The sequence below is a fragment of the Vollenhovia emeryi genome, unplaced genomic scaffold, assembly GCF_000949405.1.
Source record: "Vollenhovia emeryi isolate VEMERY1.0 unplaced genomic scaffold, V.emery_V1.0 DF939124.1, whole genome shotgun sequence".
Lineage (NCBI taxonomy): Eukaryota > Metazoa > Arthropoda > Insecta > Hymenoptera > Formicidae > Vollenhovia > Vollenhovia emeryi.
Genome location: NW_011967242.1, coordinates 1,737,007 through 1,753,576, shown reverse-complemented (window position 1 = coordinate 1,753,576; position 16,570 = coordinate 1,737,007). Strand labels below are relative to the sequence as shown.

Sequence of the window (16,570 nt, the reverse complement as noted above, 5' to 3'; positions counted from 1 at the left end):
GAGAGAGAGAGAGAGAGAGAGAGAGAGTGTGTGTGTGTGTGTGTGTGTGTGTGTGTGTGTGTGTGTGTGTGTGTGTGTGTGTGTGTGTGTGTGTGTGTGTGTGTGTGTGTGTGTGTGTGTGTGTGTGTGTGTGTGTGTGTGCGTGCGTGCGCGTGCGTGTGTATCACTAAGGCCCTGACGAGCGAGCAATAATTTTAATCTTCCCGTTTCCTACACATTTTACGTCGGATAAATAAATCGTAATGAATAGAAGCAAGCAATTATCTGATGTCATTCATAAATTATTCATTATCCCGATGGGATATTGGAATATCGGAAAGTCCTTGCGATCGCGCAACGGATAAATATAATAAACGCTGAGGTCGCGTGTACAATGCAGTAGTACAACAGTAGTACAGGTCTAATACGAGAGCGTCGCCAGGACAATTCATTCGCGGCGAGTGTGCGCGATTTTTGCGTGTACACGGAAAAAAAGAATTCCTTCCTTTGAAAATATGTTTAGTTTCAACGTGAAAATCGTGAAAAGAGATTATTGCATCGCGTCGAAGGAAGCAAAACTTGCTCGAATGAAACAACTTTGTATAATTCGATCAGGAACAGTATATGCTTATTATTTAAGAACAATTTTCTGAATGGAAAGGAAACAATATTGGGTAGAAAATAACGTGTTTCCAAATCAAAGATTACAATGATTAAAATGATTTCATTGTTAAAATAATTATATGTGAAGTGAATACTTGAATAAGGCTGTAATATTTGGTGGAATGGAAGATTATTAAATGCTTCAAAGAAGATATAGGTTGTCGCGTATACACAAAACAATGAACGCGTTCATTTGAGTATACAGGGTGTCCCAGGAGGAAGGATCAATACTCTGGAAGGTGATAGTATCGGTCATTTTAAGCAAAAATGTTCATGTAAACGTATGTCCCATTCCCCACTGTTTCCGAGATAGAACTACTTGAACGTCTCGTGTATTCACTTTTCTTCTGTACACTTCTCTCTTCCAACATCATGAACAAAAATCCAATAGGATTAGGTTAGGTCTAGAGATTCTCGTGGCCAATTAATGGCGCTGCCACGACCAATCCACCGATTAGGGAAAGTGCCGTTGAGGGGTTGCATCACAAATCGGGTATAATGAGGAGGAGCTCCGTCATGCTGAAAGTATTATATAATGCATAACGCGCCGCGTAGCCGTAGGAACGTCTCCTAGTTGTTCTGGTAATGCATTTAGCAGAAATTGTGTGTTGTCCTGGCAAATTGAATTTGTCCTGTCATACGATCTTCTAAAATAACGGTATTTGCAAAGTAATTTTGCAACTGTACATTCAAATAGCTCCACTTTCCCCAGCTCACTTTCCCTAATCGGTGGACTGGTCGTGGCAGCGCCATTAATTGGCCACCATGATCTCCAGACCTAATCTAATCCCATTGGATTTTTGTTTATGATGTTGGATGAAGAGAGAAGTATACAGAAGAAAAGTGAATGCACGAGACGTTCAAGTAGCTCTAGCTCGGAAACAGTGGGGAATGGGACATACATTCACATGAACATTTTTGCTTAAAATGACCGGTACTATCGCCTCTCAGAATATTGACCTTTCCTCCTGGGACACCCTGTATAAGAGTTGATCTGACGCGTTCATCTTTTTTTCGGTGTACCGTTTTCGAATACAACGTCACGCGGGAGTCTCGCTCTCGCGATCTCACGTTATGCTCCGATTATATGTATAACCGCACTTCTTATTACGAGAGTCATTAAAGATGGCACATATTTCCTCTGCGTGCTTTCCGTGCGAGTTCGAAGTAGCGGAGACGTCGGAAAGCAGGGGGGATATCATTAAAAGTAACGAGACGAGACGCGTAGCGAAGTGACGGGACGCGAAAGTAATCGAGCTGATGAAGTAATTAAGACAATCGAGGCCCCGAAGGATCGGGCGAAATTTATAACCCGCCGCCGGAGTACGGCCGAATTTCCGGTCCCGACGCTGTCTGCGAGCGATTATCTGAAATTCCACTCGATCGTCATCGTCGCGGACCCGCCAATTTAAACGCACCTGCAAGCGACGCGAAAGGATGTAACCCGCGCTCTTGCGCATTTCATTTCAATTCGAAACCGAAACCCCTACGTTACCGCTGCCGGGCGCGGGTTAGTCTGCGTTAAACGATCGCCCTTTGAAATCCATGTGTTGCAACATTGCCGCCCATAAATTTGACTCGATCGCGCGTTCGCTCGCTGTTTTCGAGTGGATAAACGCTTAGAAATGACCGCGATAATTCTTCGCGCCGCTGGAACCCCGGGCATCGCGTTGGCACCCGCGAGAGTGTTAAATGTTACCGCGTTAGAAAGTTTGCAGCTAAAACACAGAAATCTATCACGATGCTAAAACATCATGTGATACGCAAATTGCATTTGGGTCAAAATGTAATGTCCACTTGTGATGATCGGGAAATTACTATAATTAAACGGCTATCACGAATGGAAGAGCAAAATTAATTAAATGCTATTCTGTAGAAGAAACTCATCATTTTTATTAATCCACCATGGAGGAATATCTAAAAGAGTACACGCACAAAAAAATGTTGAAAAGTATTTTATTGAAGATAAAGGTAGCAGAGGGAAGTACCGTATTATGAGATAGGATCTTAATATGGGATAGCGGGGTTTCCGTTGAATTAACACGCATTATCAGTTGATTCCATGATTTATTGCCCTTGGAGCGAAATCTGTTTAGCGGAAAGTTCGTCGTTAAATTGTGTAATCGTTGCAGAAAAAGATTTGTGATCGAATTTGGGTGTTGAAAACCTGCTGTCTCATATTAAACGCCTATCTTATAATAGAGGACTTTCCTCTACATACATGTATGTAGATCTTTCGATTAATGGAATTTTTTTTTCATATATAAAAGATACGAAAAAATGGGAGAGAATATATGGAAAGGATGGTTGGTAAAAATACGCTTGGTTTAGAAATCTTCCCTCTTGTGTATTTTCTCTTGAAAAACATCGGGATTTCTGCAAATTATTTGACCAACGTGAGAAAGTGGATAGTCTGAAGTGATATAGAAGTCGGAAAATCCCACGGAGGATTTGCGAATCGCGAGAAAGCCACAGAACGACATAGACTTGAAGTAGCATAGCAAATTGAAAACTCCGAAGGGGGACTTGCGTGTACAAAGACACAGGAGATATATTTATCAGTATGTGCAGGCAATATCGAATTTATGATGTTCCCCTTCAATCACGGACTCTTCCACGTTTGAATCAAGTTTGCGAACTCTAAACTTTTCAATTGCAGCAGATATCACTTTAGATCCGACAGTGATACAGGCGCCATAAATATTATACGTAACAAATTTCTGTTCCGTTTTTAATCCAGGGCGATACCGAAAATATAAACGTGTCGTGGATGTGCGGTATTAGAGTAAAATTATAATGAAAATTAATGATATAGAATTACGTAAAATTACAAAATTTGAAAATCGTCAGCTGCGTACAGTACAAGAGAATAAATATTCGAGAACACAATAGGCTGATTGAAACGGACGGAAGAGAGAAGTATTATCGAAATCGTGAATAATATTTACGAAACGGACACAGAATAATTAACCCCATCCGGTTACGGGAACTGAAAATTCACTTTTTCTTCAAAATTATGTGTTATTCGAGCCGTAAACAATAGCTATTTATAAAACACATGTAGAGCCTTTGGCCCGCCCGATGGGAGCTAAATCCCGATATTTTCCGGAGATGCAGTTGATGCACTGCGGTCACCGGGCGACTCGGTAAAATGCAACTGTAAACCGCAAATTCGAAGTGAGATCATTACATGGGCTCGAAACCGACGGATGCTCTTCGCTGGTAGTTGCGTAACTCGGTTTCCGTAATTTAGCTCGATCAATCGCAGATCTCTGCGTAAACGTTTCGCAGTCGCATGCGCTATTCTGAAAACGTAACCGCGCGTATAAAAGTGGCTTATACTTGCTCTATCTGCTTTCGCTTGCACAAACGTCGAATCGATTTTATTTTCAGCACTAAACTTTTTTAATTACAAAAACAGAAAATTTTAATTATGACAGCACAAGAGGCTAACGAATTTGCGAATATTTCTCGAGCAGAGAGGACTTAAAGTTAACAATATTAACGAGAGAGTTGTCGGTTTTTTCTATATTTAACCAGATCTAATTTGATATTCTCGGGATCTCATTTAACGTAAAATTAAATTCAAATTAAATTAATAAATGTACATATTTACCACGCTCCTCTCAAATATCGATCGCCGTGTTTAATAACATTATTTAATAACGTTAATTAGCTTCCCTACATAATGCAAATTGTCTCAATTGTCATGATGGGTCTTAAATTGAAAAGGCCGTTAAAACAACGCGAAACTTTCTCTCGTAAAATGAAACATCGTCGTGTCGCGGTGTATTATACCGAGGCGGTTATCCGGGCGGTAATATCGATTGGGTAAATACGCGTAATCTAATCGTATGATAAAGCGTGGGTCCCGCCGTATGACCGCTATATCTCCACCGTAGCGCAAATTAGGACAATTTGGTAACGACGATAAATCGAACCTGTCGCTTAGAAATTCGCTGAACGAACGAAATGTTGTCGATTCACCGGGCGCCGTTACGTTTACAATAAAATATTTAAATGCCTAGCGTCGGCTCCGTCGACTCCGGAGCGAGGGGAAGGCCCCTCGATTGATCGCCCATCGAAAGCACGAAAATAGTGGATACGCGCGAGTGCTCGGAGCCCGATCGATGGCCGAGCTGTACTACTGGAGATCTCGAGGGCACTCGGTCGGGCCGTAGCAGCTCTGATGCGCGGAGTGGCGTTACCGCGTTGGACTCGCTTACCGAGTCACCAATTGCTCCACTTAACGCTTGCTAAATCCAACTTTCATCGACTTTTAGCTCGGACTCGTCCCTCCCAATCGCAGTAAGTACCTCGCGCTCAAGAATATCGGAAAAATGTGTATCCTTACGTATATATATAACTTGCAGCTTGATGTCGGATACCCAGCTTTACGGAAAATTATGCGCACTGATCCTCGAATTTGTAAAAATTACTTGCTCTTGCGCGTAAGTTTGTTTATTACGCGTCTGCGGAGAGGAGCTTATTCGCCGCGTTAGCGTAACCGCGGTGGCTAATGAACGATATTGGGACGCCGGCAGCGAATCTGTAGCTTTATAAAAATCTAGACTCAAGAAGATTGTATCGTACATCTTTCGCGACTCGGTGGCGATTTCCTGGAGAGTGTCGCGATAACGTTTTCAACAATCGCGAACACGACACTGCTACTGAAGTTCGAGGCACGGCTGGCCGATTTCATTCTAATGCGTTACGATTTGCCGAAACCACGAGACCGCTTTGTTAGGCAAAAGCTATAGGAAACTTCCGAAACAAGTAATTAAATCCCGATAATTAATGATCTTCGTTAATCAACGATTTTATAATTATATCCATGGCGAAATGCCGTGCCACCATCCCGCGTGCAATTTCAACGCCTTCATTATACTAATGGATCTTTCAACCCACCCGCTAGCGTTGGGATAATATCAATTCAGCAACCTACACATTTCGGAAGGTATCGACGCGTAATTTTGTGATGCATAGATGTACAACAAATTTTTGGAATATTCCAACACTGTCGCTGACACTGAAGGAAGCAGTTTAAAGCGTTATGCAATTAAACTCGAAAGAGAGAGAGAGAGAAAGAGAGACTTTTGTTAGTTATTTTCGACTAAGTAATTGCGACTAATGAGTTGGTGAGAAAAGTTAATTTCGAATGTTTAGAGCTGTGAGCCCGATTTCTAGGCTATTTATGCTCTTACATTGTACGCCATTTACTCACTTCTTATCAGTCACCTGAAACTAGCGCGAACGGGTACGGAATAGTTTTAGATGACAAAGAGTGAAAGCTCGCGCTTTATTTCTGCGGATTTCCGCTCACCTTTGCGGACCGAGTCGCCCGCGGACGTTCGAATTCCTTACCGTAAAGATGACCATCAATCTTCGTTGCGTATCTCCCATCCGAATTATTTCGATTGAATGGCTGCGTGATATATCGACTCATGATACGCGACAAAAACTCTCAGATTGAAGATGAACACTCCATTGATCAAATCTCGGTCGGTCATTGATATCGGTTTGTTTTCGCGCTATCGTATTATGAATAATATTTTTTTTTTACCTGAAATATGACATTTCTTTAGATAATGTATTGCTATAAATCTTGAAATGTTTAAAGGGCGACGATATTGGTCTTTTACAGTTCCATCATTTGTCATATTGCTTATATACAAAATGTAATATGTTCATCTGGCTAATATACTTTGCTGTCGAGAATATCTTTATTTGAAGTTGTTGCTCTCGGCAAAGTAATATTAAACGTCATTTTAAAATTGCTCGATCGTCTTTTCCGAGAAGAGTCACACTTGCAAATTCCGGATGGCTTGAATGATTGACGCGGTAGGTGAGACAGCTTGAATGTTTGCTAACTGCTTAGTCAGGATTTTACGCTGACCACTGGCTATCGCAAATAAGACAGAGAAATGCAAGAGAACACGCTCTGGATAGGCGAGAGATCGGAAAACGGCCTTCGCAGATCCGGTTTTTCTATAAGGTTGCGACCGTGCGGCAAGGGAGCGACCCTCCGAAATTCCTAAGATCCCCTTCTTGTCAGGTTTCGATGGCATAAATGGGCCGAGCTAAAAGACGTTCCGAGTAATCTCTTTCTCGTTCTAGCGACGTCGCCAAACAGAAATCCTCCCGTCGCGTTCTTTTTGCCGCGTTTCGACTTAACTCTACAAAATTCAACAAAGATGGATCGTATCTCGTTCGCTTTGAATTTCGCTGATGAATTTTATGTCGCTTCCTTTTTCACTCTCCCTTCCTAATCTGGCCCCGCGAATGTACAGAGACACGCGATATGAATATTCAAAGCATTTTATCTGATCGAAACTAATCGGAATTGCGTGTATACGCGTAATTAATTTCGCAAATGGTGCGTATCGTCAAGTTACAGTAAATGATATTAAATATTATTAACTATATTATTACGCTATAAACCATGCTTTCGCACCAATTTCCACAACAAAAATGCATTTACGTGCGACACGAAGTAAAATGACTTGCGTCAATAGGTGACGACGCTTAATTCGCAGCTATTCGTAATCTCTTCGCGGCGCGTCATGAATTCGGATTAAAGATCGCGCAATTGCACTCCGTGAAGAGGGACATACATATATACGCGCTTGTTTGTTATCAGACCAACGCGCTTATTTATCTCGCCCCGGCGAATAGAAAACGGGACATATTGTCCCGAGGCCGCTAGGCGAGAACGACTTTAATTGATTCCTTAAATTGCGCCGCGCACCCTCACGTCGACGGTTAGCGGAAACGTGCCGCGTAGACGGCGCATTTGAATAGACAGTATGTCGACGGGGGCGCGGGCGGGCGGGGTGAAAAGGAAAGAATGAAAGGTTATACGAGGGAATCGCGGCGGTACGGCGCGGGGACGGGGGAGAAAAATAGAAATGGGTTCAGCAGTTAATATCGGAGTGAATAGAGGAGCAATCGGTATGAACCGAAGCGGAATGACCTTATTGCCGGACCCATCCCGCCTCATTCAGTGTTTTCTTTTTTCTTTCTCTCTCTCTTTCTCTCTCTCTCTCTTTTTTACATTTCATCATTCAGCGGACAGAGTCAAATTTAGCTGCCCCCGTTCAGACTGTTTGTCCTTGTACGTTCGTTCATCTCGATAACGCCCGCCTTCACCTCGGTGACGAACTCGAGAGAGTTGATTTCAGTAGTAAAGACAGCGCAGGAGGAAACTTTCCACTCTTCTTTCTCTCTCTATCTCTCTCTCTCTCTCTCTCTCTCTCTCTCTCTCTCTCCCTGTTTCTTTCTCTCTCTGTCTCTCCTGGAGCGCGTCGATTTAAGTTTGTCCGCTGTCTTTTTCTTCATCCCCCTCTCTCCCCCTCTGTCTCTTTTCCGTATGTAAGTTACGTTCCGTGTGATTCACGTGAATTTTCGAGCAGACAAAGAGTTTTATGGCAGGATCAAATTATTCATGTACGAGACGTTGAACGGGTGGTATAGTGGTACATAAGTCATGCTTCTCATTTCGCGGGATAAAAGGATTTGCGAATGAATGTAACTGATGTAAAATCCAACCGGTCTCCGCCGCGGCGTTTCTTTTCGCGCGCGCCGTAAGGGGGAAAATCGGTGCTTTTCTGTTACGAAGAAATTAATTCGGCGGGCGCGATACCGTACATTTCCATGTATATGAAATTCGACATTGATTTCATACACACCGACGCGTGGTGCCGAGCGTGTCGCAAATTGAACCGATACCGCATATGGTGCCCCATCGATCCCGGACGTTGCCACCGTCGTTTTTACAATGGGTCGCAATGTATTCCTACGCTTAACAGGCTGCTACGTAAGAAAAACGAGAATGCATCACCGAGAACGTGACGATCGCCTTCAGTACGCGTGGATAATAAACCGAATTATATAAGACAACACCGTCTAACCGGGGTCCAAAGAGAACTGCGCAGTTTCCTTTCGCGCATATTTATTTAATTTCCTTTGAACACGCCCGCACGCTCGTCCGCGCAAAATTGGCGTGCGAGACTCAGTTCGCCGAGCAATTTTCACTCCTCGGGTTTACATACACGGAGAGAATTTTCTCTTAAAATTTATCCTCAAGACCATATAATCGTGAGACGATTTGGCATTTTGGAGAATTTTATGAGGGTTTCCAGAAAATTTTCCCTGAAAATTATGTAATCGTGTGACAACTTGGCATTTTGAAGAACTTTATGAGAGCTTTTTCAAATGTTACCGTACATTTTACTAGTAATTATCCCTCGCAGAGTGCATTCGCTAAACATTGGCTAAATATGGGTCTAATGTTGGTTACATTAGAAATATCTTGGCCGATATTGTCCCTAGTAAATGTAAATATTGCACGATAACAATTATATAATATTAGATTTATATTGGAATGTGCATTGGCCAATATTTAACAACGTAATAAGAATATTGGGTCTAGTATTGATGCAATATTAGGCTAATATTGCTAAATAAACGTATTGGCTAAATAAGAGAAGGCGTCCGCTTTACAATACTGTACCAATATTGGGAATACTGGATTTACATTATTTCCCAATATTACGCCGATATATTCTGCCGTCCTAACCTAGAAAGCAGTATCTCCATTTTTTGGCCATTGTAGTTCACTCACTGTCCATGTTTCTTAGAGAAATATGCGTATAACAGGTGGACACAACGTGTATAAGTTATTTTATGTTAATCTAGTGCTCTTACTGTTCTTTAGCCTCGTAGGACAACGGATATTTCTCTAAGAAACATAGAAAGTGAGAAATGGAGATACTGCTTTTTAGGTTAGGACAGCAGTATTGTGCTACTAGGGATATTTAGTACACAGTTTACTAGTAAAATGTATGGTAAAATTTCCAAAAACTCTCGTCAAGTTCTTCGAAATGCCGCGTGGCCACACAATTGCACGATTTTCGGAAATTTCAAGAGAAAATTCTCTCCGTGTACGAATGAGCGTACGTAAATATGTTCAAGGTCCTCCTTCGCTTCTTTAAAACGGTGATTTTCTCGACAACTCGCCCAACGAGTGCCGTTTACGCCACATCCAAGTCCTGCATAATAATCGAGTGATCGAATAGTTGATAAATCATTGCTCACGCTGATTACTCATATTACGATCGTCGCGCTATTTAATTATTCCGTTCCGCGTATGCGTGGAGACATTTTGATGAATTTCTGCCAGAAATAATGGATACACCAATTACAGGGTTTACTGCATTTATATCCCGATAAACTATTAAGAGATACATCAATTGCGGGGCTTACTATACATTTATCAAACTATTATTAAGAGCAGATTTATATATTATATATGTACATTGTATATACGTCGCGGAAATGCGACAATATTAGTTGCGCATTAATGGCGGGCGGGACGGAACACAAGCGGATAATCACAGTCCTTCGTCCCGAAACTCATTCTACCAATTATTTTCGGATCGTTGCATCTGCCATCTAACCGCGCGCTTTTATCCTTATCCTTATTATCCGACGCATTATTATAATCGATAATGATTCTCGCCGAAGTTATCGCGAGCGCGAGAACAATTTATTCCACCTCTCTATTGCACCGCCGCTAGAACAAGCAATTTCGAGCTGGATGGAAGCTGGTCTATTCGAGGAGCCGCGCTCCTCAGGGTCAACATACAAAAAACTCTGCAGGCAACTCCGCATGTCAATAGGCAAACGCGATTTTTCTGCAAATCTATTATTTGCATACGTATCGCAATAAATTTCGACCAATTGACGTACGAGCGGCGAAATATTTATGGACTTGACGCGCCAACGGATGATGTATCTACAAAAAGAGACCGATACCTTTTTCCAGTGAGAGACAAACGATTCGGATCGGGAAATCGAAACGTAAACTAGAAAGTCTACTCTTTCCGTTAGTTTAACACGAGTTTGCATTTAATATTTATTTTATGTATTTATTTAATGTATTTATTACACCTCGATTTCCATGGTATGAAATATTTATACTGTAATATTCTACGAAAAATTTGGATACACGCAAAATTATATTAAGGATGAAAAACAGTTTGCGTGTTTTCAGCTGAAGAATATTCTCGGCTTACAAATATTTTTGCAAATTACAATTCAAATTGTAATCAAAATGCAAATTAACTTCCATTAACTTCTGCTTCCAGCAGACGCGCGTCGGCACGATGGCTCGGCACGAAAATTTTATGCGTCAGTTAGACGCAAGATTACGAAGAATCTCACGTGTCTGAAACTTTAACAACATCTACGGGCGCGTCGTCCGCGAGTACGCGTTGTCTTCGTTTGACGGCCGAGTGTAGTTTCTTTCCTGGAAACGTGTTTCGGGGCACAAGGCGCCATTCAAACGCCGTGTGCCATCGATCGACGAAATTCTCAAGTATCGAGTGTCTCATATCCGCGGGCCCTTATTTATGGTCCGCCATAAATTCGTATTGTACGTTCAGCGACGCGCGCGGGGACGGCGACGCGACTAACGTTCGCTCCTCGACAGTAGTGTCCTCGTATCAACGGATACGCCCGTGTTCGACCATCGCTACGGTTTTACTACTGCGAAAATCTGATCGACGTGCGCGCGATGCTTCACGGCGCGACGCCGACGCCGACGACGAGTCTTTAATTTTGGACGTCGAAATACGAGGGGTAAACCGCTGTGGGCATTGTAGTGTAGACACAAGATTTGCGGCATTGCCAAGTACTTTTTGGACATTACTACTACTTTAAAAGTCAATCGGTGAATTATCGCTGAAAACAGCCAATAGTCACTGATTTGCGGTTGTAAGTATACCACTGAAAATGGCAGTGGGGGATATACTTATAATTGTAAAGCAGCGACTACTCACTGTTTGCAGTAATAATTCACTGATTGACTTTTAGAGAGTAGGCATTTTTTGGCATTAGTTTGGGCATAAGCCTTGCTTAATTATAAAGATAAAACAAGATAAATAAGAAAATAAGATAAAGTAATGCCCACTGAGCATTAGTAGGCATTGGTGTATGTACGTGACTTTGGTCAGCGGTTTATCCCTCGTTGAAATACTTTCTCTTTAAAAATCAATCAGCGGGTTATCACTGAAAGCGGTGTATAGTCACTGATTTGCATTTCTAAGTATAGCCCTGAAAATCGCAGTATACTTACAACTGTAAATCAGTGACTACTCACTGCTTTCAGTGATAATCCACTGATTGACTTTTAGAGAGTTCTTTGTCTTTCGTCATTTTGACAGTGTTATAAAAATACCTCGTAATGTAGTAGCCTCATAATCAGCCGTCAGTAAGACACCTGGAAAATAAATAAAAAGGGTACCTGTTAATTAAATATCCAACGGTTTGACGTAAAAATTTCTAAAGCTTTCTTTGAGACGATCACAATTATGACGATACAAAGTCCAACAATAGCCCGATAATTACGATAAATTTTGAAACGTTTAGCACAATTGTGTGAGAAAGCACTCTCTCCTTCCTTCTCTCTGATGTATCAGCAATTAGTCGACATGAGTATAAAAATAGAGATATTCGCGTTACACCGTTGATTTACAGCTATTGCCGACTTTTCACAATTTTCCAAACGAGATATTTCACACAGGCCATATTCGCACGCTACGGAATGTTCTGTCAATATTGAAGAGATCAATTGCACGTTGATTTTCATTTTATTCGCTCGATTCTAAAATTTTAAATAACATTGCACGGGATTAATTTTGCAAGGAAATGCTGCTATCCCATATTAGAAGCCTATCTCACAATAGGGGACTTGCCTCTATGTTTTCAAATTTCTTTTCGTAGCTCAAAAGAAATCCTCCTGTAGCAGTCACTCTCCGTGAGGGTTTGTTTAATTAACTTGAGAAATAATTACGCGCTCAGTCGTTTCATATTCTATTTACGTCTTCTGTATCGTGTAACATATTGCGCGCAAGTTATTACTTTCATTATCGTAATTAGTTAAATATATCATGTATTTTTATCACAAATTATATTAATAAATTAACGGAATTCGCGTAATAATTTAATTTTTATTAATTAATTTAAATACTTAAACTCAATAATTCGGAATGTACCGAACTTCAGTACCGATTCACGATGAACAGTCGCATCTCGCGTCCCCAAATTAAAGTTGAATTGAAGTCAAATTGTTATGATTCACGATTCTATCGGGACTGAAAAAATAATTTTCTTAAAAAAAAAGAAAAGATTAATAAGAACTTTTGTAACAAAACACAAGGAAAGAATATGAGAAAGTGGGATTTTATTTTAAACAATAAAACACTTTCTTTTCTCCGCGATTTTTATAGACGTTAATCGCAGTGTCACGAAACTAGCTCGTAATGAAGTAGTCACGTATTAAGGCGCATGGAAATAAAATGAAACGAAGGTGCCTGCTAATGAAATAACCAACGGTTTGTCGTTAAACGATGTCGTTCAGCAAAACGATCTCGCTTCTGTCCCTCCGCGAGGACACCCGGAAGAATAAGAATTCGCTGACTGATATCTCGACTTTAACCGCGCGTCTCTCGAGATCCGAGGTCGTGTATGGTCTTACAACCGCCTTTACAGTCGCCGCTTTTACTACCGCGGGAACCCAACGTGTATAACGTCGTCTCGGCAACCATAGCAATCCGCGGAAAGGCCAACAGCCCTGTAAATCGGCGAAGCTCCCCTCGGGCGCGACTCGGTCTCTGCGCGACTACTTAGCAGCAGGACACGCACGCGGGGCGTCATCCCGGTGTTGCTGAACGTCGACCGGCGTTCCGCAGCGGAATTCCGCCGTGGCATCCGTCCCCCACAAAGCCGATACTTATACGTCTCTTAGACGCGAAACGTGCGCAAACTGCTACCAAGGTGTACTCGGCCCCGTGACCTACGGCGATGTTAAATGCCAGACAGGGCTTTTCCAGGCGAGATTTTAAGTCCTCTCGGTTTCCCATTGCGCTCACGACTCCGCCGTCTGGCCAGCCGACTAGCGAAGTCAGGGCTGATTCTCTTATTATTATCATTGCTGTCTACTATTGTTGCATTGGCTGCCGATACTTTCATTTGGTTGCTTAGAAAAGGGGTACATGTACTTTATGTAATATACGAGGGTGGGTTGAAGAGTTTTGAGCCTCAATGAAGATGGCATTATGTCGTCGCCACTTGCACATTTCGGGCAGATTTCGTAGACGACGCCCACTGTCCCCCCCACTACGGTCATTACGCTGGGCCTCACGCGCGATCGGCTCGGCCGTCGAGCTTCGAACGATGTTGACCGTAGTGGGGGGACAGTAGGCGTCGCCTACGAAATCTGCCCGAGATGTGCAGCCAACTCCGAGCACTGCATTATTCGATAACTATTGCGAATTTTGCAAAATGGTACATGACTTTTCTTCTTAGTCTGACCCAATCTACCACCGTGTTTCGTAGGGGTACTCTTGCGTCAGACACCCTGTATATTCTCGGGTGTAAATAATGTCTGCTCTTGATCAACGTGAACGCGTATTCTAAATAGTAAAATTGTAACGTCATCTAAAAAACAAGATCGCTTGGCATCCGTGTGCAAGAAACGCAGAACCCACGTCTCTTCCACCTCATCCTCCTCCTGTTTCATACAAAACTTTCTCGCGATCATATCGGATCGAAGCAGAGCGAACTGGTCCCTGTTGGCTCCTTGTTCGGCATCCAATTTCGGAACGAACCGGAAAATGGGCAGCTGTGCGAAGAGAATCGTACGTTGGTGCGAAGGCGTAAAGCCTGATCGCTTGTAGAGTAGGAATCCCCGATGATATCGCAAAATATGAAATTTGTCTACAACGCCATTATATTGCTATCTTATGAAGTGTTGATGCCGTTGAAAATAGACTGTTTCGAGACCAAGAGACTTCGAAGAAAAAGAAGACTCAAAGGAAGATGCTTCGCGGGACACTAGCTTGATTTCAACATCTTAAAAATAAACGTTATTTCAAGGTTCAATTTCGTTTCTGATATCTTAATATCGGGCGTAAGTAAGGTCGCCACCGTAAACGGTAATTTTGCCTTTTTGTCTAGAAAAAAACATACAATAAGCGCAGGCCGCAATGTGTACACAAAAATTAAGTATAAATGCATCGGGCGCGTTTTGTTCTTCAATCGCAAATTTAATCGCGTTGTTTTTGTTTCAGACGCATATAAATGCAACAGCACGGGGTGGCTTTTTTTTATTATTATTATTTCGAATTAAATCGCTCGAGGGGCGAAAAATAAAGGGGCTAATCAAATTCTCGAAATTTAAAACGTTATTTCGCGAGCATTGCAACGTTACGATGGGGACGCGCGGCAATCAAGTAAAGAGATAACTATTAATATCGTTATCAAGCGCGCGGACGTTTCCAAATTCCCCGACGAAATTTCTGGAAAATTACACGCGAGCCTCGCCCGGTGTTTTCGCGCACGGCCATTCGGTCCTCCGGAGCGCGGAGCACAATACTGATCCATTTGCTATGTTAAAATATGCAGACGATAGCCTTTGAAGTCACTTACCCGTGCGCCCATTGCGGAAGCTCTGTGTCGAGTGTTCCGGATCGTTTCGCGTGCCGCGCATCTCAAGTTTCTTTGCAAAAGGTTAACCACTTCCGCCGGCGAGTTTTAATTACGAGCCGCTTCAATTGCGAACCGTTTCCAATTTAGCATCCACGAGGCAAAAGTAATTCCGCTGACCTCCGCGCCGAGCCGAGGCCACGTGCTAAACCGGATATCTTGCGCTCCCGCGCATCGCTCGCCGAGACGCGAATCGCGCATAGAGATCGGGGACAAGTCCGTGGATACTGCGCGCGGGACGGCGCGAGCCGGAGCGACGTGAAGCAGAGGAATAGCTCGGGTCTCGGAGCCAAAGGAGCAAAGAACAAAGCGCGGTACCGCAGATTGCCGCCCGTTACGCGCGTCCTCTCCAAACGGGAGGGTGACAAAGTAACCGATCTTTTTTCTATCGGTCGAGATCACGTCGGCGCTTTCAACGTTAAATAACGTGCGGCGCCCTGGCTATTCCAGGCTGACGCGCGAAAGCTGACGATTTTGTACTTGTTTCTTGTCGAATATAATACGTGCGCGGGAGGGTTAATGAGCAGGCGGTGCCGGGCTTGCCATCGATCATCGGAGGTCGGGCAGAATTCGGGGCTTTGCACGGAGAAAGAAATAAAAATGAACGTGGGCGAAATTAACATCGCGGTACAGCGACGGATAGAATGGGGTTGCGACACTTATTCCTGTATTTTAATGCGTTTACGAACGTGCGTTTAGAGCCAGAGTTCCAAAATCTTCTTCTCCGAGGAATGTTCTTACTCGACGGCCATTCCGAAAGCATTTCGTGCATTTCCGATCTATCTTTCAAGTAAAATTTTCCTCAAAGAAAATGTTCTGGAACGTAAACCAGGGAGCCAATTTTACATCGTATATTATAGTGAAAATGCTAAAAGTGAGTAGCTCTGTTTCTTTCAACTTGGTCAGAGAAATGTGTAGCCAATCAACTTGCAGCTTGTATGGAATAGCTGCAGGTTGATTGGCCACACATTTCTCGAAAGTGGAACTTGGACCAAGTGGACACAGGCCTTTAGAGAGACAAAGCCGCTCACTTTTAATATTTTCACTACATTGTCCGGCAAACTAATATTCAGCAATAAATTAAGTGCAGGCTGCTTGAAAAAACCCGTGTACGGAGATACAAATTAATATGTACCTACGTCCTTTACGTTCATTACGTTGAGCATCTAATCAGAACAACGGCGCGGAACAATGCCGTTTTGTCCACGCGTATTTTTTCCCCATTTCTTCTTTTTCCTCCTATTTACGTCGCGCTCGAGTCCAGATGAGTCGACAGTTTTTATGTACGCGGTTTCCACGTCCACGTACGTGCGCGCCCGGTCGTCCTGCACACGGAAGAGCACGGTGTGCAAAAACCGCGAGAACACGGCGCCCCGCCTTG

The 16,570-nt window shown here is 42.8% G+C and overlaps 1 protein-coding gene across 1 annotated transcript in view; it reads right to left on the bottom strand.

The window, feature by feature from the left end:
- LOC105569386 (1-phosphatidylinositol 4,5-bisphosphate phosphodiesterase epsilon-1-like) overlaps positions 1-16,570 on the bottom strand; it is a 162,016-nt gene that overhangs the window by 101,338 nt on the left and 44,108 nt on the right. The window contains exon 3 of the mRNA XM_012025814.1: positions 11,882-11,923. The gene's annotated coding sequence lies outside the window, so the exon portion shown is untranslated. The remainder of the gene's footprint in view (positions 1-11,881; positions 11,924-16,570) is intronic.